Here is an 11,860-nt window from a genome sequence, read left to right as displayed (position 1 = left end):
TTGTACCATTTTACAGTCCCACCAGCAGTGTATGAGAGTCCCAATCTCTCCACATCCTTGCCAGCATTTGTTATTTTCTGTCTTTTTGAACTTTGCTATTAGTGCTGAGATGAGATGGTATCTCACTGTTGTTTTGGCTCGCATCTCTCTAACTAGCCCTTGCTTTTTAAGGTAACAGTAAACTTTGCTGATTTGATCTTTCTTATTTTCCTTCGCTCTGTAGCATCTTCTTCGATGTGCTTCTCTTTTTAATTACTTTAAAAACATTTTAAAAGTGGGTCTTTGAGTAGCAAAGTGTCTCTCAGGCCTGGAATGTTTAAGAATATCTATACTGCACTAAAATGATAATTTATTGGGGTATAACTTTGGAATTGAAAGCTTTTTTCCTTCAGTTATATGAAAATAATATTATTTATCTTCTGGCATTAAATGCTGTAGTTGGCAAGGATGGTGTTTATCTGATTCCTGTTCTACTTTTATTCTGATATAGGTTGAACTGATCCTCTTGAAAGTTTTTAGAATGTTCTCCTTGTCTTTGGAGTCCTGAGTTTCTTTATAATGTATCTAGGTATATGTTTATGTGTTTTAATCTGATTGTCACTGTGGTAGTTAAGGTTGTGTGCCAACTTGGCTGGGCTTGGTTGAGTGGCTGGGCAACTGATGGTAGTTATTCCCCATGATGAGTGAGACAGGCAATCAGCTCCATGGGGGGATCTACCACAAGCAGCTGAGTAGTTGCTTTAGGGCTGTGGTCTGCTTCCTATATATAAGCAGCAGCTCTGGGAATGGTCTCTAGTTTACGGCACGCTTGAACCCTGCATGTAGCTGTTGTTCAGCAGCCTGCCATACTCTGCCAATCTTGGGACTTTCAATGGACTTGAATCAATGGCCTGCCATGTTGTTTGGTAACACTGGGTCTGTGCCTTTTTACTTGTCGACCTTGGGTTTGTCAGTCAAGTGAAGAAAAGCCTCTGGCTTCAGTGGCCTGGGAGTAGGAAGCAGAGCTGAAACCCAAGGTTGAGGGGCTTTTCACCCATCCCCTAGAGCCTGGCATTTTGAACTCAAACTTAAAGCCTCCAAAACTGTAAGAGAATAAATTCCTGTTTGTTCAAGCCATCCTATTTGTGGTATATTCCTGTCAGAGTGGCACTAGGTAACCAAAACAGTCACTCTATACTCCAGTTCAAGCAGATTAAGTTCATCTTTTTATCTTTTTTTTAATCTTAGAAATCTGTCCCCACCCCCACTCCCAGATATTTCATCCCCGTCTACTATTTCCCTCACTTTCCAGGTGTCTAATTATCAATATGTTAAGATCCTTCATGTCTATCCTTCTCATCTCTTACCTTTTCTTCTATGTATTCTATCTCTTTAAATGTTTATACTTCCAGCAAGGGAATACCTCAGTCTGACCTTCTTGCTTAATGTTTTTCTGTTGGAAAAGTCCCACTAATTATCTCATCTCTTACCTTCTCTTTTCCAACAATTATTAAAATCCTCTATTTCTGCTTGGCTCAGTGTCTTCTTATCTTTGCTTCAAATTACCAATATTCTCTTGTATACTTTTTAAACCCTTTTATGTAAAATAGAACACATATACAAGGAGCACACAAAACAATAAATAATGTACAATCAATGAATTATCAAAAGCAAAGACCCATGTCACTACTACCTTAGTCAAGAAATGGAACATTGCCAGTATTCCAGAAGCCCTTTGTAGGCCAGCAGATCGTTTGTAAACTTTTCAGGTGCTAGATGCTCCCATCATGTCTAGCATAGTTCTTGGTACATAGCAGATCCTCAGTAAATGTCTCTTGTGTTTTACTATTTATTTAATATGTAGTTATTGCATTTTCTTATTTATTTAATATGTATTTATTGAATAAGAAGCTCTGGTGGTGTAGTTCCTAAGGTATTAGACTGCTAACCAGAAGGCAGGAAGTTCAAACCCACCAGCAAGTCCTCAGAAGGAAGAGTGGACAACCTACTTCCACAGAGATACCACCTCAGAAACCCAGAAACCCAAGGAGGGGTCCCTTTGTGTCTCCCAGGATTCCATTTCATTTGAGGTTAGGGGCAGCCATGTAATTTGTTTCACCAATGAAATGTGAGAAGTGATGTTTCTTATTTCCAGGAGGGGTCATTAACATTCAGTTGTGGAGATTTGGGAGCAGATGTTAAGATGATGGTTCTTTCAGCCTGGTTTCTTGAGTGAATATGATGAACAGAGATCCTCTATTGGCTCATATTGACATGTAGTATGAGCAAAAACTAGATTTGGGGCTATTTTTGCTTCAGCACAGCTTATCCCAATCTTATTATGAAAGGAAGAGTTAGGAGAATATGTTATCACATAAGCTGAGGGAGCAAAAATTTCAGAAATAAAGAGTTAATAGAGTTGCATGTTCACAAGATGTCATCTAAGATAAGTGTCCACTGGCCCTGTTATGAGATTATCATTAAAATTTTTTTAAAGAGTAGATTCTGCCCTGGAAGAAGTGCAGCCAGAAAGCTCCTTGGGAGTGAGAATGTTCAGACTTCATGTCACCTACTTCGGACATGTTGTCAGAGGGGACCCTGGAGAAGGCTATCATGCTTGGTAAAGTGGAGGGTCAGCAAAAGGGGAAGACCCTCAAGATGGATTGACACAGTGGCTGCAATGATGGGCACAGGCATAGCAAGGATTGTGAGGCTGGTGCAGGACCCGGCAGTGTTTCGTTGTGTTGTACATAGGGCCGCTATGAGTCGGAGCCAACTCAACCACACCTAACAACAACAACAAAGAACAGATTCACTCAGTGTGCCCAACTCCTACATCCTTCAGTTTCCTTCATCCCATCGTTGGGCCTAATCGTCTCTGAAGGCTCATCCAACGAGAGGATGAAATGACACCTTCTGAGGTACCCTTTGATTTCTCATAACTCCTCATCTGGGGCAACAATATTATCTTAGGAGACCACCTTCTTCCTAGAGACCTATGAAGGGCAGAAAATAAAAGGACCAGGTGTAAAGGGATGGGGATTCACTGCTAGCTGTGGAGTCCTAAACCTATTTTATTTGTCACAGTGCAGGGGACAACCTTTCTATCACAGAAAAGGACACAAAGGAGGAAGGAGTTTCAAGTCTACTTTAAAGCTGCAGTCCTAGGTTTCCTTTGAATCTCTGTACTCCTCAAAGTCAATGACTGAGGTACCCAATGACCTCTCCAATTCCTGTTTGTCTTCATGATTCTACCTAATGTACATAGTAAGACACCCAGACGCACGGAAAGTACTCAATAAATGTTGAAATTTTGGAGAACAGTGAGAAGGCTACTCCACACTTGCTGGTCTCTATGCCCTGGTCTCTTCTGGGAATACTCCCTGCACTGTATCCTTCCTGAGAAATTACAGAGGCCAATAAACACCTCTGTATGTCAGGGCTAGACATGTCTGATGTCTTCTTTCTGCTATTATAGGACCTATTCCAGCTCTCCTTTTGCTATCAATTCCCTAAGAATATAATAAACATTCTGGACCTGTAATGTGGGAATTTCTAATCTTGACAGAAGCTAGGATCCAGGGAATGTTCACACTGCCCTGGGTACTCTGTAGTTGACAGCACAAGGAAGAGGGAACAAGAATGAGTGGGGAAGGATGTGGTTTGGAACACTCAGTGCTTGGAAGCTCAGGGTGAGAGGTTTGCCTGCTCTGGGTCTGGGAAGTTAACATGGATCTGTATTTGTAAAGTTTCATGTACATCTGACTCCTTTCTTTCTTTGTCTGGCTGGTTTCTAATCATACTAATTTCCCACCGAACAGCTTTCTCAAGTAGTAGCTCTGAAGCCTCGAGAGACAACGAGAGTAATAAAGAATCTCTTCATTTATTTACTTTACACTGCCCCAGTCATCTGTCCATTGCACAGCTGAAATTACTGCACAAAACACAGCAACGGTGTTTTCATTTATAGATTTAGAGAAAACAGTGCTGATCAAGGACAATGGTGTTTTAACTAAGCAAGGACCATGTTTTTCTAATAGTAGTAGAAAGAGCATAACTGAGTAATAGAAAGAGCATGAGTTTTGAAGTCACATCTGAATTTTATTTGTGGTTCTGTCATATGACAACAGTGTTATCTCAGCAAAGCCTTGTTTCCAAATTTTTTAAAAGAAAACAAAACCATGTCCTGTTTCCTTGGTTATAAAGATTAAATGAGGCAGATGTGTTAAGCACTTAGCTGATTACGTGAGACATGTTCGATTCTCCATGTCCATGGCTTCTCTTCCTGAAGTCCTTCAATAATCCCTCAACCCCATCCTTTCTGTAGACCCCAGCTTTCCTTACTTCTGTGTCAGTAATACCCACATCTGCACCTTCAACTCTGATCTCTCTTGGAAAAGAAAAAGATTTTGTGCAACTAAAGGGCATGATTTTTTTTTTTTTTTTTTTGGTGGGGAGGAACTCTGAAAGGAACACAATAGTTCACAGGAACTGAACATGGGCAGGAGCCAAGGGGCAAACAAGATGCGGGAACAGCTTGTAAGAAACCATCAACTTGGTGTGTCAGAGAGCTGCTGAGCACTCGGTGTGTGCATTAGGAAGTGATCCTCTGTTGTTCGTAGAAAAGGAATCATTGGACTAAATACGTTCTCTATTTTGAATTTAAAGGCAATTTAATACAAAACACAAAATCCATAATAATTTGACTTTAAAAGCAGGCCTATGTTTGGAAAAAGTGCTATATCTATTGGTTTGAGTCTTTGACATTGAGGATGCATTTCTCACTGTATGAGTTACGAGGGCAGGAGGTCTAAGGTGGTTTGATGAATACAGATTTCGAGGAGAAGTCTGTATCCTCTGTAACCTGATGCACTAAAAAGGTTAAGTCATGCTTGGTCAAGGATTATTTATCATGGTATTCAAAGACAGGGCTTAATGTTTGTTCCATTATGTTTTTAATTTTTAATTCTGATATTTATTATCAGTAAAATGGTATAACATACTCTTAATGAACTATATGTTGAAGCAGGCCTATGTGAATGAGGATTCTATAACCCCAGAATTCAGGGTCTTCTCATCCTTGAATAACTGAGGATGATGCTCTCAGACCTACAAGTGTGAAGTTACAAATATGAATATGAGGAAGTTCAATGAAATACAACACATTTGGAAGAGGTCCACTGTCAACTGTCCACCTTATCAAAGAATTAGGATATCTTCATTTTTCACATTATTATTTTTACCGAGGTATAAGCAACAATAACTTCTCCATTAACTGCTACTTTTTATCAAAACCCTTAATCAAGGACAATGGCAGAAATTACTTTGTACATATTCTTTTTTTTAAGTGTGATTTGTGTGAAAATATACAGAGCAAATTCACTTTCCATACAGCATTTCACATACACTGTGCCTCATGACATTGGCTACAATTTACCCCAATGCAACAGCTCCCCCTCCATGTCCTCCCCATAGTTACCTCTTCCCTGTGGCCATCCTTCCATGCACTCCTGCCCCCTGAGCTGTCTCCCCATTCATAAACAGCCCATCTTTCTCCCATGATTTTTTCCTCCAAGGAATGTATCTACCTCAGGTAAATGTTCAACTCATATGCCTGTCTTTTGTTTGGCTGGAAGCCACAGGTGTGGGTTCAATTCCAGACATGAAGGGCAGCTAGAGGCCATAGTCTCAGTGGTTCCACCAGGCTCTATCAGACCAGCAAACCTGGTCCTCCCCTCGTCCGTTGTTTTCCCCACTGATTTTGAGTTTTGTTCCACATTGTTCTCCCTCTCTATCCAGGATCTCCTACATAGATCCCCCTCTGAGTGGTTGACACTGGTAGCCAGGCACCATCTAGATCTTCTGGCCTCATAGTTGTATGTACTGTGGATCGCATGGTGTTCATACATATTCTTAAAAGAAAACAGACAATACCATTGAATTTTGATTTTTTATGGAGTTGAGGACAGGTGAGATTGATTGGAGGCCCATGGAAGAAGCTGTGCATGGAATCAAGAGAGCAGAGTTACAGTAACTGGTTTAGAGCATTTACTTTTCAATAACATCTTCTTGGGAAGCTGAAGGTCTGTCTGAGAATAAGCCTTCTGGGCCTAAAGGCATAGACAAGAACTTGTTCTAAGGCACATATAGTTTTTCAGGTCAGATCAGGAACCCTGTGGGAGTTAAAGAAAAAGTTACCCCAGGTTGCTAACCCTTTCTTGTTTATGCCCCAAAACAAAACCAAACTCACTGCAGTGGAGTAGGATCTGACTCATAGCCACCCCTCCTTGGGTTTCCCAGGTGTTATCACTATGGAAGTAGCTTGCCCAACCTTTCTTCCAAGGAGTGGGTGATGGGTTTGAACCACCAGCCTTCTGGTTAGAAGTCAAATGCCTTATGCACTACTCCACCAGAGGTCCCAGGAAAGAAAAATTATGGTGAGAGACTGAGTCTTGCTTGATTAAAAAGTAAAACAAAAACAGATTTTCTGGGCTGCCCTTACCAATGGAGCAAAGTAATGCTTGTTTCCTAAGAACCCACAGTCTGACTTTGAAAGAGATAGTCAGGCCCTGAGATTTCTCCCCACAATGTCCTAAATACACAAGGTCTCAATGCAATGCAAGGAGTTAAATCTGTTTCAGCCTAATCCCTGAAGAAAAACAAAGCTGGAATTTTACCTGTTTATCGAGATCCTCGTTGAACTAAAATGAAAAAAAGGAAAGAGGATGTTTTCAGCCATTAAAACACCTTAGACAATTCAATAACTTTCCCATTCTGTCCACCATCACCTTGATCCTATTATCAGGAATTAAGAGACAGGGCTGCTGGGAGAAGAACCCATCACTAAATGACCCTCCTGCAAAAGCCTGAGTACTGGAGACCGCCTACATCTGGCTGTGATCCCAAGTCTGAGGATTCTTCTCTCCCAAAGGACTGCTTAGCTCCTTGACTGACTGATTTCTGTGGTGTCCGGATTTCTCTGGAGTTGCTATTCTGGCTCAGTCCCTTATCATGCAAGATAAGAGAAGAAAGGAGGGAAGGAAAGTCTCAGCCTCCTCTTGAGGGTTCCTTACCTTTCTTGCTTCTCTTATGCATGAAAACGCCAACTCCAAGGATGATGGACCCCAGCACAAATCCCCCGACTCCAGTCAGCATTTTGCTTTGGGCAGAATCAGACTGTGCCTCTGGGAAGAACAGATTCCAGAGTCAGTCTTATCTCCACCTGAGTATCCCTCTCTGGTCCTGTCTGAGAACTTGGAGTCTGATGTAGAATATGGGCATGAAGACACTGAGAGGGATACACTTTGGAGAAGGAGTAAATTTAGAAAGGACCTCTAAATACTGGAGGTTGGGATGGTGACTTCATCAAAGGGACAAATACTGATAGTGGTAGCTGCCTCTTGAAATAACTCAGGATAGCCTAAAAGGCTGAGGGAAGAGAGCCATTCAGGAAGGTGTTTGAGTTCCCTATATTTTCTGATAAGGGAGAAGAAGTGCTAATCCTCGGTATCCCCTAGGTCAGGTCACTGCCCCCAGCTCAGAACCACAGTCAGTGGTTTGTACAGAAGAAACACCAGGCATCTGTGACTCAGTGTATAGACACACAAGACAGCATGAGGGGACCCCAGAGCCAGAGCATCCCCTGCTCGGCAGAGTGTGGGGCCCAGCAGGGTCATCAGGGAGTCACTCACTCCACTCCACGGTGACAGGAGTGTCCAGGCTGGAATGCTCCACATGGCAGGTGTAGACATCCCCCTGATGGGGGATCATTTCCAGCATCACCAGGATTTGGAAGGTCCATCTCCATTATGGATCAGGTCGGTGGACACAACCTCAGCTGTTTCCTCCTGTCCATTCCGGAACCACTGGACTTGAATGCCTCCTGGATAGAAATCTGTCACGTGGCAGACCAGCAGGTTGTGGTGCTCCAGGGCCCCCTTCTTGGCAGGGGAGACATTCACTCTAGGCTGGACTATAAGCATGGAACAGAAAAAAAGGTACCATGATGGCTTTTGAGATTACTTCTTAGGCACTTTCATTATGGAATTTATTTCTAGGTATTTACAATATAAATGACACAATGAGGGTAGTGGATAAGGGTAGTGCTGAAAAGATAGAAGTAGACCTTCAAAAGGAATCTGCATGACTGTGAATTACATGACAGAGATTGAGAAGAACAGAAGAGAGACAAAGTTAGCAGCACTCTGTGGCTGACTTAGCAGAAATTTTAACTAAAAGCAGTTAAAAATTAACTAAAGGAAGTTAACAATGAGCCTTCTTACAAAGAACGTTTAACTTCCTGTAAAAGTACCTATCTTTTCAGTGTTCTACCTTGATGAAAGGAGCTCTGGTGGCATAGTGCTTAAGGCACTTGACTGCTGACCAGAAGGCTGCCATTCAAACCACCAGCCACTCCTCTGAAAGACAAAGACAGTTTGGGCAATTGACTTCTTTAGTGATAATGCCTCAGAAACCCAAGGAGGTTCCCTATGAGTCGAATTCGACTCGATGGCAATGAGCTTTGTGAGTTTACCTTTATGAAAAATCTACTTAAATAGTTTCTTGAAATTAAGATATGCTTGAACAATGGCCTTCTTTTGGTCTATCAATCTAATAATTTTATTTCAAAGATAAATAAAGTAAATTTGATATGACTTATTATTTGAATAACCTATATATTTCCTAGTTATCCTTATAATTTTTTCCCCATGTTTATACTAATGTCCTCTAACCCAATATTCTGAGCCACTACATGCTTGATCATTAGAAATTCCAGCACTTTCCCAAGTTCCCCCTCTATAATTTGTGTTCTTGGGTTCCTCGGAGGTTCTCACAAATAATCAGATATAACTATAAACACCCTTCTCGCCACTTGAGGTCTCTTCTCCTTAATTCATCTCTGCTGCTCTTAGGTTAATGCCCATACTGCTGCCTACTTCCTGTGATCTTCCAACACCCCATGCAGCTAATGGGTTTCAGCCCCTGCCATCTCTGGGGGCAGAAAATACCCACCTGCCTCTACAAAAAGACATTCAGGGAGATTTTTCCCTTCAGAGAGTCTCTGTCCCAAATAACTTAGTTTTTTGCTTTCGATTTCCCAGAGAACACAAATACCCTGAGTAGCGCTGAGTCAGGTAAAAGTATGATCTTGAACTATTCACACTTACTGTTCCCACTGCTAGTTTTCCTTGTGCCCAGATTTGTCCAAACTGTCAGCCTTCTGGACTCAGTGTGATTTTATTTTAGGGACACCTTGCGTGTCCCCCTACTTCAATTACCATTATAAATTCACAGTCCATCAGATAGTTCAACTCTACCTGAATCCCCATTGGGAAGTGGGTTCAAGTTCACTCCCATAAGACTCCTGTTCCCATACAAATCAGGGCCTATTCCAGAGCATTTATCTTAAGGTCCTAGAACATTCCACCATAGACACTTTGACATGAGTGCACAACTGACTTCTAGGGGTGCTGGAGTTATCTAGAAGCCAAATGGTCACATCCCTCACCCAGCTCAAAATACATTTCATAAAGACAAAAGATTTCTATTTTCTCTAAGACCACCTTGTCTAATGCCCACAAACCAAATGCTCATTTACTTTTAGAACTTAGTTGGACATCCATATCTGAATTGCCTTAGCTTCCATCTCTCTTTTGTGACCTACTTCTTGTCCTTCACCACTCTAATTCATGCCCTCATTACTATTTACAGCAATAACTCTGGTGGTGTAGTACCTAAGGCATATGACTGGTAACCAGAAAGCTGGAGGTTCAAACCTACCAGCCACTCCTTGGAATGAAAGTTGGGCAATCTACTGTAGTGATACTGTCTAGGAAACCCAAGGAGGGGTTGATGTGAGTTGGATCCGACTCAATGGCAGTGAGTTTGGTTTTTTTTTTTTTTTTTGAACCTGTTCTCTGATTCCAGTCTTTCCTTGCCCCAATTCATTTCACATTCTCCTGAAAACTCAGGCCTGACTTTGTCATTTTTCTAGCTAACAGAATTTTCAGTGCACTTATATTTACATGGCTACATGGGAATAACTAAGGAGCTAATTAAAATGACAGGCTTCCAGACCTCATCATCCCCTGAATATGAATGCATGGGCAGTGTGTTTGAGGAGTCTGTGCTTCAAGAAAATCTCCCACAGGCTCTGGTGAGCACAGCTAGCTTGAGGACCCTCTGACCTACAAGAGAAACCCAAACTCTGCAGGTTGACATCCAGAACTTGCTGCATCTGGCAGCTGTTTATCCTTAAAAACAATGGTGCCATGTAGAAACTTGTGTCCCTCCGAATGTCAAATGTCCAATGTTGTTAATACCCTCAACAGTGTTTGCCATTCCTATTGTTTTGGGCACTTCTCTCACCTAATTACCTCAGCAACTTTCTTAAACACATGCTACTTTCCTAATTCCTGCTCAATCTGTCCACCATCTCATGCTCAGCAGATCACCTTGCCTCCCACTTTTCTCAGCAAAAGGTGGTCAAAAGGAGTGACCTCAGACAGCTCCTACCTTCTCCCACTCTTCATCCTTCCCTTTTTCTCTATGTTTTTGTTTTTTGTTCAAGGCTCCAAAGCCCCTCCATCCACCTCTCAATGCTACTTCCTTTGGATGCTACTTCCTTTGGTTCCCTCAGGCTGGTGCACCTAGTCTCTCCCCCACAAGTTAATAGGAAGAAGTTAGTGCTCTTCTCTCCTGTCCTTGAAAAGCCTTCATGACTCTGTACGCATCTTACTTCTCTTCTTTCCTTCACACTCAGGTTTCCTGAAAACCCACTGCCATGGGGTTGTTTCCAACTCAGAGACCCTACAAGACAGAGTAGGACTGCCCCATAGGATTTCTAAGGCTGTCAATCTTTATGGAAGCAGATTGCCTCATCTTTCTCCTGTGGAACAGCTTGGTGCTTCCAAACTGCTGACCTTCTGGTTAGCAGCCCAATGCTTTAACCCGGTGCCACCAGAGCTCCTCAAAGAACAGTACAATTCAGCTCACAAGCTCCTCTGTGCCAGCAGTGGGGACTCCAACAGGAATAAGATGTCATCTCAGCCTCTGAGAAGCCTGTGCTTCACCCTCTTCCTGACTCCCTCCTCACTTCTCACCTCCCACTCCCTTCTCAGCCACTGTGACCCAGCTCAGCTCTCAGGGCTGCAGTCAACCTGCCCTCCCCAAGGTCTCCCAGATTTCCACACCCACCTCTCAAGCTGCATTTATGTCCTGTCCCTAAGTTTCCTACTACTGTCTTCTCTGCCCTCGTGGTCACCTTTCTACCTCAGCTTCTATGACAGCTCTCTGGATTCTCCCAACAGTCCTTTACTTTTTCTTTTCCTTCACAAGCTTTTTTCTCTTAGCCAGCATCACAGATGTCAACGTTCATGGGATTCAGTACTTTGTTCTCCGCTTTTCTCACCGGATCTCCTGTCCGGAGAGAATCCTATCTAGTCCAGACTCTTCGCCCAGCTCCAGACCCTTTACTGTAACCGTCCATTACTCAGTCCACCCGGGCGTTCCTCAGGCCCCCAAGCGAACGCACTACCTTCCCCCACAAGTGTTTTGTGTGGACGCCGCCTGTTTTGCTGGGAGATACCGTCACCGTCCCCACAACTCCCAGCCTGAAGGGTTCCTGTCTGCGCACCCCCCGCCACAGCCGGCCTTGCCCTCTCTCCGCTGGACCAGGGCTGAGCCTCCGGGCTGGTTCCCCTCCCTCATCATCCTCAGCCTCCATATCCCCCTTCTCGCTTCACCGAAGGCTCAGCGTCCGCGAGGTGGCCCCGCTCGGCCCGCCGTCTCCCTGCTGACCCTGGGCACCGTGAGTCGGGCCGCCGACGGGGACCCTGCCGCAGCCACCGGCACCTCGCGCCCGGCCCGCGGCCTCACTCAC

General features: G+C 43.3%; 1 pseudogene; it reads right to left on the bottom strand.

The window, feature by feature from the left end:
* Window positions 1–7,026: 7,026 nt before the first annotated feature.
* Window positions 7,027–11,860, bottom strand: part of LOC103195799 — a 124,176-nt pseudogene continuing 119,342 nt past the window's right edge.

This window comes from Orycteropus afer, unplaced genomic scaffold, assembly GCF_000298275.1.
Source record: "Orycteropus afer afer isolate SDZICR_OR568_19922 unplaced genomic scaffold, OryAfe1.0 scaffold00059, whole genome shotgun sequence".
NCBI classification, from domain to species: domain Eukaryota; kingdom Metazoa; phylum Chordata; class Mammalia; order Tubulidentata; family Orycteropodidae; genus Orycteropus; species Orycteropus afer.
Note: the sequence above shows the minus strand (reverse complement) of the source record. Positions and strands in the feature narration are given on the sequence as shown.